A 16,924-nucleotide genomic window follows, 5' to 3' on the forward strand; every position below is an offset into this window, starting at 1 on the left:
GCTCAGCTGTCTCCAGCTGAGTGTTTTGCAGCTTGCAGGAACTCTTTTCAAAGGTGGTTGTGGGAAGGAGACCACAGCTCAGCAGTTCAGTTGCAAATTGTGCAATCCCTGAACCACACTTGTGGCTGGAGCTCTTCGCTCCCAGGAAAGTGTTGTATCTAGGATGGCCCATTTCCTCAGGGACTGTACCCTTGCAAGACCCAGGGCTCACTGTGGTCTTCTGAACTGCAAGTTTTGTTTATTGTGGGCTTTCTAGTGGTTCTGCCTGCGTCACTCCTTGATTGAGTTATTCTCTCTACCTTTTGACTATAGGGTATGCACTGTCTCAGGTTACATTAGCTCTAGCTTTTTACTGTGTTTGCTTTGTATTTTTCTCTGGATTCATCCAGAACCTAATTAAATCACTTTGTCCTGAGCAGTTAACTCTTAAGAAAAGCTGGAGAAAATGGGCATTGGCCAGAGAGCATTTGGAAAGAACCAGAGGTGGTCTGTGCATAACACCTCTGGGGGAGTGAGGGACCCAACCCAGGCTGGTGGGAAGTGCTGTGCTGTAATACTTTGTAGACTCACTCTCTTGTCATGGTCTTCAAAGGTGTCACACACTTCAGATTGCAACTGTGACACTCTGTGAAAGCCTAGGAAAAGGCTGGGCAAGGACAATTCTTCCGGGTGTACCTGATTACTTTTACCATGGTTTATTCTTGTGTGGTCGGAAAGGGAAAATGTAATTTAGTGGTGTAAGAAAACGTTTGCTGGGTTAAGTATGTTCATTTCAGAACACTGTGGTTTTCAGGCAAGTTGTGGGAGCAGTGTTGAGAGAAGTCTCAAGATTCAGCAAACTGTTGAGCTGCACCAGGATCCCATGAGTTACCAGCCCAGTTCTGGGGGACACTAATGCTGCTTAGGGATGCTGCAACCAAATGACTTCCAAAGGAGGACTTCAAACAGTATTCTTTCTGATATTTGGAACGTATTCATAAATCAGGACTACTGGGCTGTATTGAGTGGTTCTTAACATCTCCAGATGATCTTTGAAGAGAGGAATGTTGTTCTTTGCATTGATTACAATCTGCATGGTCAGTATGGAGGTGTTCATACCATAAACACCTGGCTGGGGGAAAGCACAGCTCTCCAAAGAGGGATTCACAACAACAGGCTGACTTACATGCTCTGACATGGCTTGTGCACAAGTCTCTCCCTCTGCATTGATACATAAGAAACCAAGAGCAGTAGATTAGATTCTCAGCCTCGTGTCCACATTTTTCTGTCATTCTTACCATGTTACATTTAGTATTTAGGTTGTATCATATCAGCTCTGACAGCTGGAATTGAGAATTTTGCAGCAATGATAGAAGATTAATTGTCCTATTAAGGGGTCATATTACCAAAGAACCAGATTTACTTCTCATTTTTATATCAACATAATATAATGAGATTTTTTTTCTCCATGTTTGATGCTAAATAATTATTCAATTGCTGATTCTGAGGAAATCAAGGATTAATAAACTACACATTAGTAGCATAACCTCTATTCTCCTCACGTGTAAGACTGCTACTACAGTATATTTTGTAGGATTTGTTCACTCCAAATTTTGGAAGTCATTAAGGATGGAATTTATTTGGTCTTGGTTTGTTTATTAGTATAAATGTTGTAATCGTCATTCTGTTTTGGAAAACTTTATTTGAATCCATGCATCAGAAACAATGGATTGAAATGAGTGAATGGTTAGGAGGTGGTAGAAATTAATTTCAGACTTTTGGTGAAAGTTTATATGGTCCTTGCTAGTCACCTTCTGTTGATGCCATTGTTCGATAAAGTTATTAACAGACCTAAATTGTCTTGGATTATTAAATAGCTACTGCACATAAGACAAAGACACTTAATATTGCAGTGTGATTCTAATGTATAGAAGTTGCATGTTTATCCTGTGCATGGCTATGTGACCTAGTACATATATTACCTACCACTGAGGACTCTATCACATTTGCTTAGTCCATGAGACATGCACAAATCACCTCCTGTGTGTACAGCCAGTAGGATTTAGGCTCTCTTTTGGAAATGTTTGGGATCATTCTGGAAGAAAGAAATTATATCAGTATTATAGAACTACCTATCTGTGCATATTATCCTAAAAACCAATAGCAGAGAGAGAGAGAAGTGCTTTAGTTATGTGCAAAGGTTTGATGCTGTGTGCATTTCAATGGAAATAACTTTTGTCTCTGTGAATGTGTAACTTTATAGCATCGGTTCCCTAAGTATATGTAAAACATATTCTGCTAGTAAACCACTTCTTGTGTAGTCAATATGCATATTTATTGGTAAAACATATGCACACTGTCATCTGTCAAATGTTTTACATGTTACCCAATTTCAAATGAGTAGAATAAAACAAATGCATTAGCCTGCATTATATTGGTAAAACATATTTATTCTCTTCTCAAAAGAGGAAGTTCTGAAGCTCACCAGTGATTGTGGTGGTTCCTAACACCAAACCCAATTAAACAGGGTGTAGAATCTTGCCACGGTGGCAGTTTGGCTTGTGTTCCCTTCATGCAGAACACTAAGTAAAACATTAAGTTCAGCAGCGAATCTAGAGAAAAGGGGTATCCAAGCATTAATCATTCATTGCAATGCTTTATGAAAGAAATCTCAGTGAAAACAAAAGCAGGAAACTCAACTATTCTGAGAAGCACTTTGAGGTAGCACTAGTTTCAGCTGCCAGGTATTTGCACTATCAATCAAAATATATTTATTTATCCATTGAATCATATATTAAAACTCTGGGCTATGCAGAATAAGAGGCAGAAGAGAAATATTGAATGTATACATACAAAAATACTGAAGCCTACACTTTCTAGAAATAATGCATAAATGTCATTTGCTGACAGAAAAACAGATTGTTGTAAAAGGAACTCCGGCAATGACCTGATATCAGAATCACAATTTCCTGTGTCACAGGTTAGTGAGAAATTGCTTCTTTACAGCCTAACAATTCAAGGAATAATGACCTAACATTGTTCCACTGTGAATTGGGGCCAAGATATATATTTTTGCAGGTAGCAACAAATAAGAACAAACCTTTCAAAGAACTAGAATGCATAAATCCTAAAGCACACGGGAGAATTCACCAGTTTTGACATAAGCAATCTATAAACAATATAACCAATTTGAAATATATTAGGTATGATTGCAAACGTTACTTGTCTCTTCAGCAAAACTCTGCTGGACCTTTGTGGGCAGTACATGGGAGGGCTGTTATTTAGGGATTTGGGGTCCTTCTGATGCCAGATGTTGGTGTCACTCATTTATTCAACAAATGTAATGGATATTCACGTTGGCTTGATAGAGTTTTCAGACACTTCATGCTGTTCAGGCAGCAGTTTCATACACCTGTGTCCACATTCTTTGCTCATCACCATAAGATGTAAGTCAAGATTTACAGTAAAGGATGTGTATTTTGGATGCCTTATTCGAGAGAACTCACAGACATCTCATTTTCAAAGAAGGCAGGCTATCTCTTAAAATTTGAATACTGAAAAATAGGAGCCCTTTCTGAAACTCTTAGGATTTATACAACTTCGACTATTGTTCTGCAACCCTTGGAGATGTTATCTTGAGAAAGGGGCCCTCGGTACACAACAACTCTGAGATGTGGATGATATGGTCATATTCTATTTCTAATCCTTTTATTCCTTTACAGCCTCCTAAAACTAGGACTAGCACAACAGTTCATGCTTTTGCTGAAATGCGATCTAGAAGATTTGTAATTCCTCCAAAAGACTTAGAAAAGTGATTTACAAAAGTAAATAAGGTGAGATGGTTTTGAATGATTTATATATCCTTAAATCAGGGCAGAAGAAAGAAGCTCTGACAAAGGATTTCTTCATGAGACAGCATTATCTAGTAGACTGAATCTGGGTCTATGAATTGGGATTTCCTTTCCAGCTTTACCAGGGATTCTTTATCTGGCGTTGGATGAGATAAGCATTAGAAATCCTAATTAATACTTATAGAATTATAAAGGCTAAATGCATAAAGTTTTTTGGCTGGGGGAAAGTAAAAACTTTTACTAAAGTTACTGGCCACAATAGATAATGTTTCAGCAGTCTGACATCAGGGCAAATCAGTGCAAATAATTCATCAGTATATATACACTGATACACAGTGTGTACATGCAATGTAGTATAATATGTGCAGCACCAGATTATACATTTTGTACTGACAGGGATTTCTATTTTTCTGCAAAACCTAACAAATTTTCTCTTCCCGGAGTAGCATGAAAAGTCTTCTCCTTAGTTTTCCCTCATGAAATATAAACATAGCTTCCAACAAATCTCATTAACTTCATATTAATGGCTGAGTTTTGCTTTCTGTATGTTGCCAACTCTAGTTGTTTGCAGTTCTTCACACAATGCCACTTACAGGTATCCCAGTTACTATTATGTGCATCCCACTCCCTGCTCTCTTCTCCTCCCTCTAAGGAGACGACAGACTTCAAGTAACCAAATCAAACCTGGGCAAGAAGACTGTTATCTGCCTCCTCATCAAATCAAGCATTTTGCTGGGGACAGATGAAGGCCAGAAGGAGCCCTCCTTTTTCAAATTCCCAGGCAGGCAGAGCCTTGTGGCCCATCTCCTAGCTGGCAGAGGGGGCTGCAGTTAGAAGGGCAGGGAGAAGAAAAATAAAGAATTGGAAACTGCAAAGTCTCATGAGAAAAGACCATCCCTCAGAAGCTGCACATTTTGTTTTCACATCCATGCCAAAGAGCAATGCTTCTGCAGTGTCATTTGTTTTCCTTTCCCCACATAAGCATGATGTACTGCTGCTTTTCTACAACTGGAAACACTGTAAGAGACATAACACATCCCCGAGCTTTTCACATTAAACTTTCTGTAATTTGGGTGTTTGAGGTTGGAGTTGCTACTCTTAGAGCAAATTATGCTTTCTGTTTCAGATCTGAGTGGGAGAAGGGACCTCTGACCGTCCAACATCAGGCTGGGTCTGGCAAGAGTAGCCACAAGTGCAACACTTCTTGAAAACTGTGCAGACATGACGGGCTCTGCGCATTTTGAAGAAGCTTCTGTCCTTCTCCTAAGACAGGTAATGGATGGCATGTATATCCTTAGTTCATGGTGAATGCCCGTTCAAATGGTTTGCTTATCATTTTACGAGCAGTAATTTCAGTGTATGTAGTCATGTGTATAAGGTCTTGTTTTAGCAGGGCATTTCAATTTGTGTTTAAAGTTGAATAAGATCTTGCATGCTCTCTGAAATGAAAGGCAGGCTTCCAGGCCAGTTTTGCAGTAAATAAGAGTACTGCCTCTTCTGCTGATGTAGCATGGAAGTATCATTTGGTAATAATGGAAAAACCTTTGAGGAGTTTATGGTATTAACTAAATATTCATGATCCAATATAGATTAAACCTGGCAAGAATGGATCCTTCCAGTGCAACGACAAAAAAACAAACAAACAAAAAAAAGGCAGCAACTATCAGGAAATTAGCATTGAAGTTATACTTTGGAGAGAGGAAAAATAAAATAAGGTTTAATCAAAATGTAGAATGCAGGAAGATGGCACCTGCCTTGAGAAACTTAACACTGAAGCTTTAAACAAGAAACAACACATACATGGAGGGAGATAGGAATCAGAGCTGCATATCATCCCCATGAGTATTGTCTCATTGTCTACCCACAGTTACGATTTCCCTCAGGTAACAGGGCGACTTTAAAAAAAAGAAGGTAACATACTGTGCCAAAAAATCTTTCCCATTCTCCTAGTAAAATTCTGAGCCAGCATTGCACATGACATTATTAATTCATTAAATATCATTGTGATTAATTATATTCAGTAGATACGAGTTGCATTCAGGTTCAGTGCAACTTCATTGACCCCAGAGCTGGTACAGCTGTTTAAATCAGGGCAGAACTGCTCATGTACTACTTCCCACTTGGACTTAAACCAGACATCATAAAGATATGAGTCACGTGAAACATGGTTTTAGGCCTCTGTCTCCTAGTGATCATCCCACATGTAATTATTTTCTACATTCAAAAAGAAAAACATATTTAAATGTGATTTCTTTTTTCTGGTAGCTTTTACCTATGAGTATCCTTTGGAATATTCAAATGGGCCTTTAATTTATCGTAAGGATCTATGAAGATTTATAGAAATAAGTCCTATAAACATGAACAGAACAGAATGGAGCATCCCCCATTGGTTTTTCAACAATTTTCTTTAAAGATGTACTTTAATAAAAAATTACAGCTCTCTTTCAGAACTGTATAAAACATTTTAACAGCCACATTTGTGCCTTTTGAGGCTACTCTAACTTCCAGATTTTTTCCATTGACCTAACAGAAGTGGGACAGATCCCAGACCTGGATCTAGCAATCCTGGACCTGGTGGTATGTCACTCTTTTATCATTGTGAGAGCTTTTTTTCTAAAATTGTGATTAAAAAACCCTCTTTCCTTAGTCCTGCACATTTTATAATGTATATTCTATATCCACATGCTCATGCTACAACAAGGTATAGTCAGTTCACGTTGTCATATATCTTTATATCCCTACTTGGTTTCATCCCTATCAAGTTGTACAAGAGCAGGAGGGAAGACCAGAGGGAAGATTTGCACTTTGACCCCTTGTTCATATTTTGGTTCTTTTATGTATACCAAATGTCAGTCATTCTGTCGTCTATTTAATCTCGGACACCTATGGAAGATTAAGAGAGGGCAGTTCAATGAGCAGAGCAGGAGAGGGAAGGATAGATGAGCTACAGCAGGCAGATAATGTAAAAGCCAACTCAAAGTTCTCAAAAAACTCCAGCCGTCACCAGCCGTCATCCTTCAGACAAAAAGGAGGAGTTTCCATTCAGGCTTAAAAATCTCCATCTTCTAAAGGATTGACATGTGTGAATTCTAGAAGGGAAAACTGTCCTTCTTTACCTAACTCTGAGTTGATCCTTTAATGCTTCCTTCTTTTGATTTTAAATATGTTAGCCAACAGTCTAGATTGTACATGTGTTTGTAACTGTGCAGCAGGAATTTAGAACATATCTAGTGTTAATTTTTTGCCAGCTTCTCTTTTTGATCGACCCAAAGACCTCTTATTCTAACCCATCTCCCAAGCTGCCAGGTCATCTTTCCCCAGTAAAGTAACCTGGGAATAAAAGCAGGCTTTGTTTTTTGGAGATCAAAGACTTGTTTTGTTCCTACTTTTGGTAACCAAAGCCCCCTTTCCTTTGCATGGTGCTCATCAGTAGTAGGTGCAGTGAAACTCCTCTCAGCACAAAATTATCCACTTGCATGGGGTAAGGTTGTGCTGCTGTGCCAGCACAGAGTGCATGTGTGCCATGCAGAGGGAAAGGGATTTTTTTTGGATGAGTGGGTGCACACTAATGCTAGACTTTGACCAAAAAAACCATTCCAGTGTTGGTGGTCAGCAAAACAACTTGTTGCGTCGCAGTCCTCCCCAAGCTGTCTGAATGGAATAAATGGGATTTGAGGGTGCGTGAGGAGCTAGTTGTCACCCTCAAATACCAGCCTTCCAATGCCATCCAAAAAAAAGGAAAAAAGGACGTGTGCAAATTTTCAGACAAATTGGTAGCAGGTTTTAGGATTAAAATTTTAGTATAGAGTGGTCCAGCCAGGTTGCTTTGCAGAGGCTAGAAGAGGATACCACCTCTGAGTGGTTTATGCTCATTTTCTACTTGCCCGGACCTGGGCTGCGTGTCGGGCAAATCCACTGGCAAATGTTAACACTGCCCAAGGGACTGAAAGTGAAGCTGGGGGCTGATGTGGCATGCGGTTGCCATGGTACTGGCCATAATCCTGCCAGAGTCAGATACCCTGATACGGCGAGTTTGAGCTTGCTCTGGGGTACAGCGCGGTGACCCTCCCCAACAGCATCTGGTTGTGTTTTAAACTTTTGTTAAATTCCATAGCCAAAGAAACCAAAACAAATCGAAAAACAAGCCCAGCCTGGCCGAAGCCCAAGTTCGGAATGCTGCGTTTCTCATTGGTACTACTGTTAATGCATCAGATCAGTGCAAAAACAAAACTACTTGGGGTGGGAGCAGGGCACTTCTTGGAGATTCTTCTTCCCCTTCTCGTAGCCTCGGTCCCAAAACACGAGGATTAACCTACATTATCGTGCTCCGGTGAGGTTGCTTATCATGTTTTGGGAACAGTCTTTAATGAATGCTTTTCCCCCCAAGATGTTCCTGGCGGGTAAAGCCGCCCGTGTGCGGGCGCTGGCTCCCGCAGGGATATGGCCGCGGTACGGGGATGTTTCGTGGAGCTCTGCTGCCCCCAGCCCTGCCGGGGCGGGGGCTTGAAAAGTCGCGCAAACTCCTGGGGAAAAAGCAAAATAACCACCAAAGTTGGAGGAAAACCCCCCCCCCGCTCCATCCCTGCCTCTGCGCGGGCGAATCTGCACAGGCCGAACTTCTGCTTTCGGGGAGGAGGAGGAGGGCGGCTTTCCCCGAGGAAGGGGGATTTGTGTGGGTTCGCTGCAGATGCGCTCCAGCTGAGCGGAGAGCGGAGGGGCTGCCGACTGCCGGCCCGCTCCCGGGTGGCACGGCGGGGCCGGGACGGCGGAGCGGATCCCACCGCGCCCGCCAGAAAGCCCCACACCCAAAATGGTGCGGTTCGCCGAGGCGAGGGGGCGATCCGGGATGAAAGAGGCTAGGGGGAGGAGAGAGAGAGAATCCGGAGCGGTGAGCTGCTCCCGCGCCGAAAGGATGGGAAGGCTTAGATTTCCCCTTTTTTTCTTAAAGGGCAGGGGGGAAAACAGACCCTGCAGCCAGTTGTCCTCTTATGTCAGAGCTTGAAAGCGCTCCAGCGTCTTCCTGCAGGCTGCTCAACTTCATCCCGTGTGTATGCATGTATGTGTATATATATATACATATGTATATAAAGTACGTATACGTGTGCGCGCCGTGTCCCGCGGGCGGCCCGGGCTGATGGGCTGCAGGAGCCGCCCCGCAGCGCCCCGCACCTCTCCACGCCGCCTCCGGCCCTCCCCGGCCCTCCCTCCCCGCCCGCCTCCGCGGAGCTTCTCCGCGGCAGCAGCGGGGAAAACGCCGCGCCGCCGCCGGCATCCGCGGCAGCTTTTGGCGAGGAGCAGAGCGGAGCACGGGGGGGGAGAGGCACAAAAGGGAAGGACGGAGGGAAGGTCCCTCCCACGCCCCCCTCCCCCAAGTTTATGATGGGGGTCCGGAGGAGCAGCGCTGCTCCGCGGCAACCGCTCGCCTGCTGAAAACTTGCTGCTCCGCTTTTCGGGTAAAGTTGATGCTTATTGTGTCTTTTCATTGTGCTTTTTATTCTTTTTTTTTTCCTCTCTTCTACCGCTTTTGGCGGAGCTGCCCTGCGCGGGAGGGGGTTGGCGGTGGGGGAGCGGTGAGGGGGGCTACAAATTTGGTGAGAGTCTTTCCTCGCAGAGGGTGCCCGAGGGGGGGCCCGTCCCGTGTATTCCCCCCCCTACCTCGCAGGTGAACGGGGAGGACGCGGCCACGCGTGTGTCCGGTGTGCGCCCCCCCTTCCCCGTCCAGACCTTCTGGGACTGTGCCTCCATGGCCATTGTTTTTCCCGGGGGCTGCGGTGACAGTCCCAGCCGCGGGCCGCTGCCGGGACCGCCTTGCTCTGGGTCCCGGAGGACAGCAGGGCTCCCCAAAGCCAGCAGTGAGTTTGCCTTATTTTTAAAAAAAGAAAAATTAAGTTACCCTCTCTCCTTCTTGTCATTCCCCCCCGGGAGGGGCAATCTTTCGACAAGTATATTTGCTGAGGAATTTAAAAAATTCCTTGCTGCAACTTGATCCCTGTGTGATGAGGAGCGGCTTGGAGAGACCCGGACTCCAATCCTATTAAGGACTTAGAGAGTTGAGAGTTTTTCCTCTGGACTCGGTGGCTTTAAAACAATCAGGGAGGAGGGGAGGGAGATGGGCTCATCTAGATGCCTTTTCTGCCTCAAGTGATTGCCATCATTTCCTGGGAAACCTGACTTTTCCCGCGCGAGGGTTTAGGATGATTTATCAGTGGTCCTGCTGCCGGCTTTTCCGATGTTTACGGGCTATTTATTTATTTATTCATTTAGTTAACCTGGGCTTCAAAACTTCCCGGGCCGGGGCTTCGGCTCCGTCGCGGGTGCGGTGCGCGCAGCGATGTCCCCTGCGCGGGCCCGGGACACGGGAGGGCACCGGGCTCGGCCTCCCGGTGCATGTCCCGGGTGGGCAAATGTCCTGGGGGGGGGGGAGTAACACCGCTGGCTGAGCCAGCGAAACTTGTGTCTGCCTAGAGCAGAACCCTCGCTTCTCATACTGCTTCAGGTGCTGGAAAACTTTGTGCGTATAGAAATTAGCATTTTATTGGCGCATCGTGCTTATATTTTTACAGCCACAGGTAGAGGGACTAGTTGTAAAAAGTTGCCCACCCCCTGCCAATCCCCTTCACTCTTTCTTTTTTAAATTTTTTTTTTCTTTTTTCAACTGAGGCTCTTGGGGTGTACAAGAGTTTGAAAGTAAGCATTTGACTAGCATGTGCATAAAACGGCATTTAAACAAATATTGTATTGGCATTGCACTGTGGAGTTGATGCCAAAAAAGTAAAGCAAATAAGCCATGAAATTCAAAATACACAGAAGTGGAATAGACTGATTTGTTACAAGACCCGCTGATTTGATCTGTTTGTTCTAGCTGCCTTGCTTTAAGAAAAGCTTTGGAGTTTTCGAGGGTTTTTTTGGGAGGGAGGGTTTTTTTTTTGTTTGTTTGGTTGATTTTTTTGTTTTTTATTCTAAACCTAATATACTTCACTAGAAAAGAAACTACATTCACCTGGAAAAGAGGACCCTGCTAAATAATTAAACAATTATTTATGTTTCTGGGCTATTTGAAATACAGAATTGCTGCATACAGGAACTACAGTTGGTGAATTGGTTTGGTTCAACTTTTCTGATGGGCGGATATGGTAATTTGTATTTTGGCTGGAACTTGAGGAAATGTTGACACCTGTCAAACTTTGAATTGCAATGAAAATGTCATATTGAATGTTATTGCAAAACTGACAACTTTTAAGAAGTGAATGAAATTCATTATGGCTTTTCCACTGTAAACAACTCTTGGAAATTTGTCATTTGATTGAAAGCGTGACCTATCTGTAGCACTGAAAAGTGCCTGATTCACTGAAGATGAACTTGTTAATCTATGAGTATGTGTATCTCCACTCTCTGGTGTGTGTTTGTGAAAGAGCTGATCTTAAAAGCAAGGTGAGGTAAGATTCACTTGATCTTGAATGTTGTTATTGCTTAAAGTATGTGACTTTGAAGTGCCCAGAAATGCAACTGCTGTTCTTCAAAGGAAAACAGATATCGAGGACTGTTTCCAACTTCCTTTCAATGTCTTTTCTTTTTTTCTTTTTTTCAGTGTGTCAAAGAGGATGTATACAGACGGACAAATACTATTTGTGTTAGGTCATTCAATTAAAGAAAAATTAGAGCCATAGAAGAATTTGAACTAGATGCATATGTCAGTATAAATCTAGCATCATTTCACTGAAGCTGCTCCAGGTTATACTTGGATAAAAGAGAGCAGAACTTGACCTCAGATATCCAATGCATAGCAACCTGCATTCCCAAATGTCACACTGAACACTGAAGTCACATTTAGAAAAGACAGCCTTTTGGCTGCTTGTATATAATTACCAGGATTTTTTGTCATTGTTTTGAAAACCAGTTTAAACTTTTATGTCAAAGAACCATTTTTGACTATGCTTTCTGTGATTCTGATGATCTTACGGGTTTATACCACAACTTCCCTTTCAGTGGCACAGTTGTATAGAAACTGTACAGGCTCTGGGACTATGTGATCAGCTGTATATGGAAAGGGTTATGTGATCGCTACAGCACTGAATGACTTGAAAATACGTTTTTCATGATCCTGATACTTTATTACTATCAAGAGAGTTTAAATTTTTCTAGTGAGTTTTCCAGTCCTCTGGCCCCATCTTTTTTATTTAAGGATATGGTAGAGCATCTGACCTAATAGCCATTGCATTATCCTCATTTTCTGCTTCTCAGTACGGAGGACACTTGGTTAACTGCCTCGCCCTGTTTTCGGTGACCTACTGTAAGCCAGTTGTTTGCCCTGTAGTCTGAAAGGTACACAGATACTTCATGCTTTTGTACTCTGAGAAGTGCTCTGTTCATAGTGAAGTTTCCAGTGCAGATTAGTGAAGGCAGTGGATTCAGTAAGCAGTCACCAAAATCTGTATGTATTTGTGCAGCAAACACCTATCTATTGCCCCATCACAAAGCCTCCACTTAATAATCTGGCCAAGGATTTCAAGGCAGTGAGTTTTTTCAAAGAAGCTACTTAGGAACATTAGATGTGACTATAGCATCAAACTAATTAGTTGCCACTCTGTTTCTATGAAGCTTCCAGGGCTTTATAGAAATGCGATATTTGCACTTCTCACTTGCTCCTAAGGCATTGAGGTTAAGCGGTCTCTGCTTTTTGTCCGCTTTCTTACTGATGGGAAAGATTCCAGGGCATTGTTCGAGAGCTGCACAACCCCCTTCTATACCTAGGTAAATGTTTTAAACAGTAGCACATTTGGACAACTTGCCACAAAGCATTAAGTGGTATTTAGGGTTTGCTTCAGCTCTGTTGCCAGGACCCTTTTAAAGAAAACCAAAACAACAGGAGGTATTTGGGAATTAATTAAAACAACACTAAATAAAAATAACAAAGAATGAATCCTAGTATGAGTGATGGCAAGAAGATGTTGTGTTAGCATGTAGGCAATACATGATTACCTGTGCATATCTATGCATATGTACATACATTTGTGTGTATACATGCAATATGCCCAATTCTTGACCTGTGTTTACAGCAGATGCCATATATGTGCACCATCTAGAGACTAACTGGTGTTTGATGTAGAAGTAATTCCCATTGGATCTTTCATGGTAAACTTGATAGTTCAAGAGGCAAAATTGCAGGTTTCCCTTGTGAACAAGTGAGTGGAGTGGAAATACTGGGTAATCAGATCTAATTTTCTACAGACCAGTTCCAGTTGGGAGTGAGTACATCTTAGATGTGTGTAGTCCAGAAGAGGCCACAGAACTTTGCTTCATTCATGCTTCACTACTGTAAAACCACACCCCATACCCTTTAACTTCTTGTAAACAAAATAAACCCAAATACACTAAAGCTGAAATGTGTTGCATGAAGGGAGCAGGAAAGTTGTCCTTTAATTCAGAAGTTCAGAGCTGTGAAAATTGTTTGGGATTTGTGAATATTGAGTACCACAGAAAAAAGAGGCCTTGGTGCCTGGAAGTGGACACCCAAATTAGAAAAAAATTGAAAATAGGCTCCCTTGAGCTCCCATTGTAATGAGTGGAAGCGTTTCTGATACTGTCATGGGCATGAGTGCCCAAATACATTAGTCAGTGGTGAATCTTTTCTCATCGTTTCACAATTATTTGCGATTGGCTGTCACCTTTCTGCAATTATAAATATTCTAAGAGGAAACAATACAAATTAGAATTGTAGGTACCAGGATCTTTGTACTGGATGTATTTCTTTTTACTTTCTAAGTGTTCTTTTTCATATGAAAAGAGTCTAGCAGCTTTATCCTTATTCAAGTCTTTTCTTTTTGTATCTACTGGGGAGAAAACCATTAATTTTAAGGAATGGTGAGAGTAAGCCTTAAGCTGTCTTTGACATTTTAGTTTAACTTGAATAGGTTAATTTTTTTTTTTTTAAAGAAAACAAGTTGGTGGGAAGTGTGTTTTAACTGTGAGCGCCCGATTTCGACCATTAGCATAAGAAAAAAAGTTTTAGTGCATTTACTATTGTATTGAATGAAGAGTTCCAACAGTCAGGGAAAAGAAAGTAAAAGGCTGTAAAGAAATGATGGTCTATTCAGATTATTCAGCAGCCCAGAGCTCTGGTCATCTGCCTCTGAAATCTGTGATCGGGATATCACTTTTATCTTCCTGTGCCTTTCTCTCGCCTTTTTCACATGTTCACTTTTGTCAAGGTTTATTGATCACGTTTTCTTCTCTGCAAATCTGTGGAAAATTTAATGAACCAAAAACAACTGAGAAATAAAAGGAACTTTTTATTCATTAGCCACTAGATTGAATTTTGTTCTATAGTCACTACCCTCTTGCCTCCCATGTGCCTCATTGTGTCACTTCTGCAGCAGTTACAGTACGTACAGTGGGGATGGCTGCATTATTAATTCTCTTCCAGAGAAAAGTTTGTTTAATGTTGTGAACTCATGGCAGCCCCAGCTCTGCTGCTTGGCTCTTCTCTGTCCTCCTGACATTCAGATTCTTGACTGTGATGCTTCTGTCACTAAATACCTTTAAGTGTGTATTCCGCAGAGCATTTACCTCTTCAAGAATGAAATGTATTTGCTGCCTAGCAATTAAACCCAAATTTAAATGATTGCAGATTAGTAGTAGTTATTTACAGTCCTGATTGTTTTGGTGCTGTGATCCTTGTTCATTACACATCTGCTTTGCCGTAGTGCTGCCCCAGAGCGCTTTGTGATGCAAATGCTTTTGTTAACTTACAAATAGTTTCAGTATCTAGATCATCTCAGGTGACATATTTAAGTCTCTTCTTTTTTCCCAGATGGACTTAAAAAGCTGTAATTAAATTTGGCTTCCAGTATGATTAAGCTTTGCTAACATTTTCCATGGAACGATTTACTTGAACTCTGGCACTTTCTGAACCTGTCACTAGAAGATTTTTCAATAAACGCCCCTTTTAACATTAATTTCATTTCATTTAGTGCAGCTTGTAAGTGTAGGAAAATGAGTTAAAATGAAGTGTATATCTGCCTGAGAGATTTCTTGGGTATTTCTTGATTCTAAAGAACTTCGCTGTTACCCTATGTTAAATGCTAAGGTATAAATCCCAGGGGAAGGAAAACCATAGAGTTCTGTAGAATAGTCCCAAATACTTTCCTAATGAATAGTAGCATCAATGCTGATACTTTTAGGGGGTGAGCTAAAAGCTGCAAAAGGGAATCTGTACTTGAGCTTGTAATTTCAGCTACAGTAATGGCACATCTGTGACTGCATCTGTTTTTCTGTGCGTGGAGTGACTCTCTGTTCTGTAGCAGTACACACCTGCAATCTTAAACTGTCTGTAAACTAGAGAAAGGACTTTGTGCCCAGCACAATCAACCCTGCTGGGAGAATCTGGGCTTCTGTTTGGGGGAGAAAAAAAGGTAATGAAAGTTTTCCATCCCCTGTGAAATGTGGGATTTTAGTGTAGATACTTTCTTCAGATGAAACTAAGGAAATCTCTCCAGAGGAAGATTCCTTCTCTGGGATGCTCTGCTGCACGGTGGAAGCCAGTGTGGGTCCAGCCCCTCAGAGATGGACCCCTGTGGGTCCCTCACCCCTGCCGTGAGGTGGCAAGTACCCCCCAACAGAGGACCACCAGGTCCTGCAAGGGATCCTTCCCAGGATCTGCAAGGGATGATCAGCTGCACAGCTTAATTCCTGCAGTAGCAGTGGAAAAATTTCCAGTGTAACAAATGCAATTCAGATGAGTAGGAGATGCTGTAATATCACAGTGCTGTGGCTTATATTCATTATTGGGAGCTTTAAATATCCATCTTTGGAAGTTAAATCCTTTTTTTGTTTAAATGTCCTGTGTGTTTAGTGATTATATTCTCTTCAAGCAAGTGGTTCAACTGGAAATTGTCTCACACTGTGTTAAGCAGTTTGATTCTGTTGCTAAAATTCGTTGAAAACTCCTTGAAAACATCCCACCATTTTTTTTTTTTTTCAGCTTGGAAAGTGGCATCCCTGGCTAGAATCAGTATATTGCTCTCCTCCGTGCTGACCTGTGGAGCTCTATTAGAGTCCTTTTATCACACTGTCTTTAAGAGCAAGGTCTGTTGATTGCAGCAGTGTTAAAAGAGCATCAGTTCCCAACACCAAGATCGCTCCTTTTCAGAGCAATCCTCAGCAATGCCTCTTTGTGCAGTAGACAATGCAATAAGTCAGACAGGACTTTCTGAGCCACCTCTATAAGGAACTGTAAGGGCTGTTGAAGTACACTTGTGTTAAGTTGAATTGATTGAAATTTAATGGCTGTTAGTAGCTATGAATGGTAATGATTTTCTAGAGTATCTTCACCATGCTTGACATTAATAACTGGAGAGTGTGTATGTGTGATGCTAGTATGTTATTCATTTTTAAAGATGCTTTCTCCCAGCCCTCTTTCCCATAATTTAGTTGTTTTGATGCTTCGGAAAAAAAATCTTGGGCTTCGAAGAGCACGTACATCTTGTCAACATAATTTTGTGTTCAAGATTTTTATTTTTTCCAATTCCAACATAAATCAGACTACAATATAGCGAGAGTGATGAATTTGTTTTACATGCCATCATGAATTAATGTTATGCAAATAGAAGCTTTACAGGTGCCATGATTTACTTAATAATTTCAAGTTCTAATATTTAAGCTCATTCATTATGTTTGAGTAAAAAAAAAAACCACCACCACAGCATGTTCATATTTTAAAACATGAAATGTGAGATTTGTGTGCATTTGCTGTGTGTAGTTGCTGTGTAAGCACATTTGATGGCTAAAAAAGAATCAATCAGTGTTTGCATTCAGCATCCTATGCCTGTAGATGTTACAGAGACATTTCAAAGAGAATAATCAAATATTTGTGTGTAAGGAGAGGAAGATGGTGGTAAAACATCCTTTATGGACACAAAGAAGCAGAAAACTGCCGAAGCAAAGTTTTTTGGCCTTTTGAATTTGAGCAGGGTAGCACAATTTTGCTATGCAAAGTGTTCTTAATTTCATCCTGAGCAGTTTGCTACGAAGTGCTCCCAGACTTGCCACCTTTGCCGTATGGTGAGGATAAGCTGAAGAGCTGGTGAGAGCTATAG

The 16,924-nt window shown here is 41.8% G+C and overlaps 1 protein-coding gene across 1 annotated transcript in view; it reads left to right on the forward strand.

The window, feature by feature from the left end:
- The first annotated feature begins 9,202 nt into the window (after positions 1 to 9,202).
- Positions 9,203 to 16,924, forward strand: part of GLI2 (GLI family zinc finger 2) — a 193,143-nt gene continuing 185,421 nt past the window's right edge. The window contains exon 1 of the mRNA XM_027678946.1: positions 9,203 to 9,283. The gene's annotated coding sequence lies outside the window, so the exon portion shown is untranslated. The remainder of the gene's footprint in view (positions 9,284 to 16,924) is intronic.

The sequence above is a fragment of the Neopelma chrysocephalum genome, unplaced genomic scaffold, assembly GCF_003984885.1.
Source record: "Neopelma chrysocephalum unplaced genomic scaffold, ASM398488v2 Primary Assembly neopelma1_44, whole genome shotgun sequence".
In the NCBI taxonomy this organism is placed as follows: domain Eukaryota; kingdom Metazoa; phylum Chordata; class Aves; order Passeriformes; family Pipridae; genus Neopelma; species Neopelma chrysocephalum.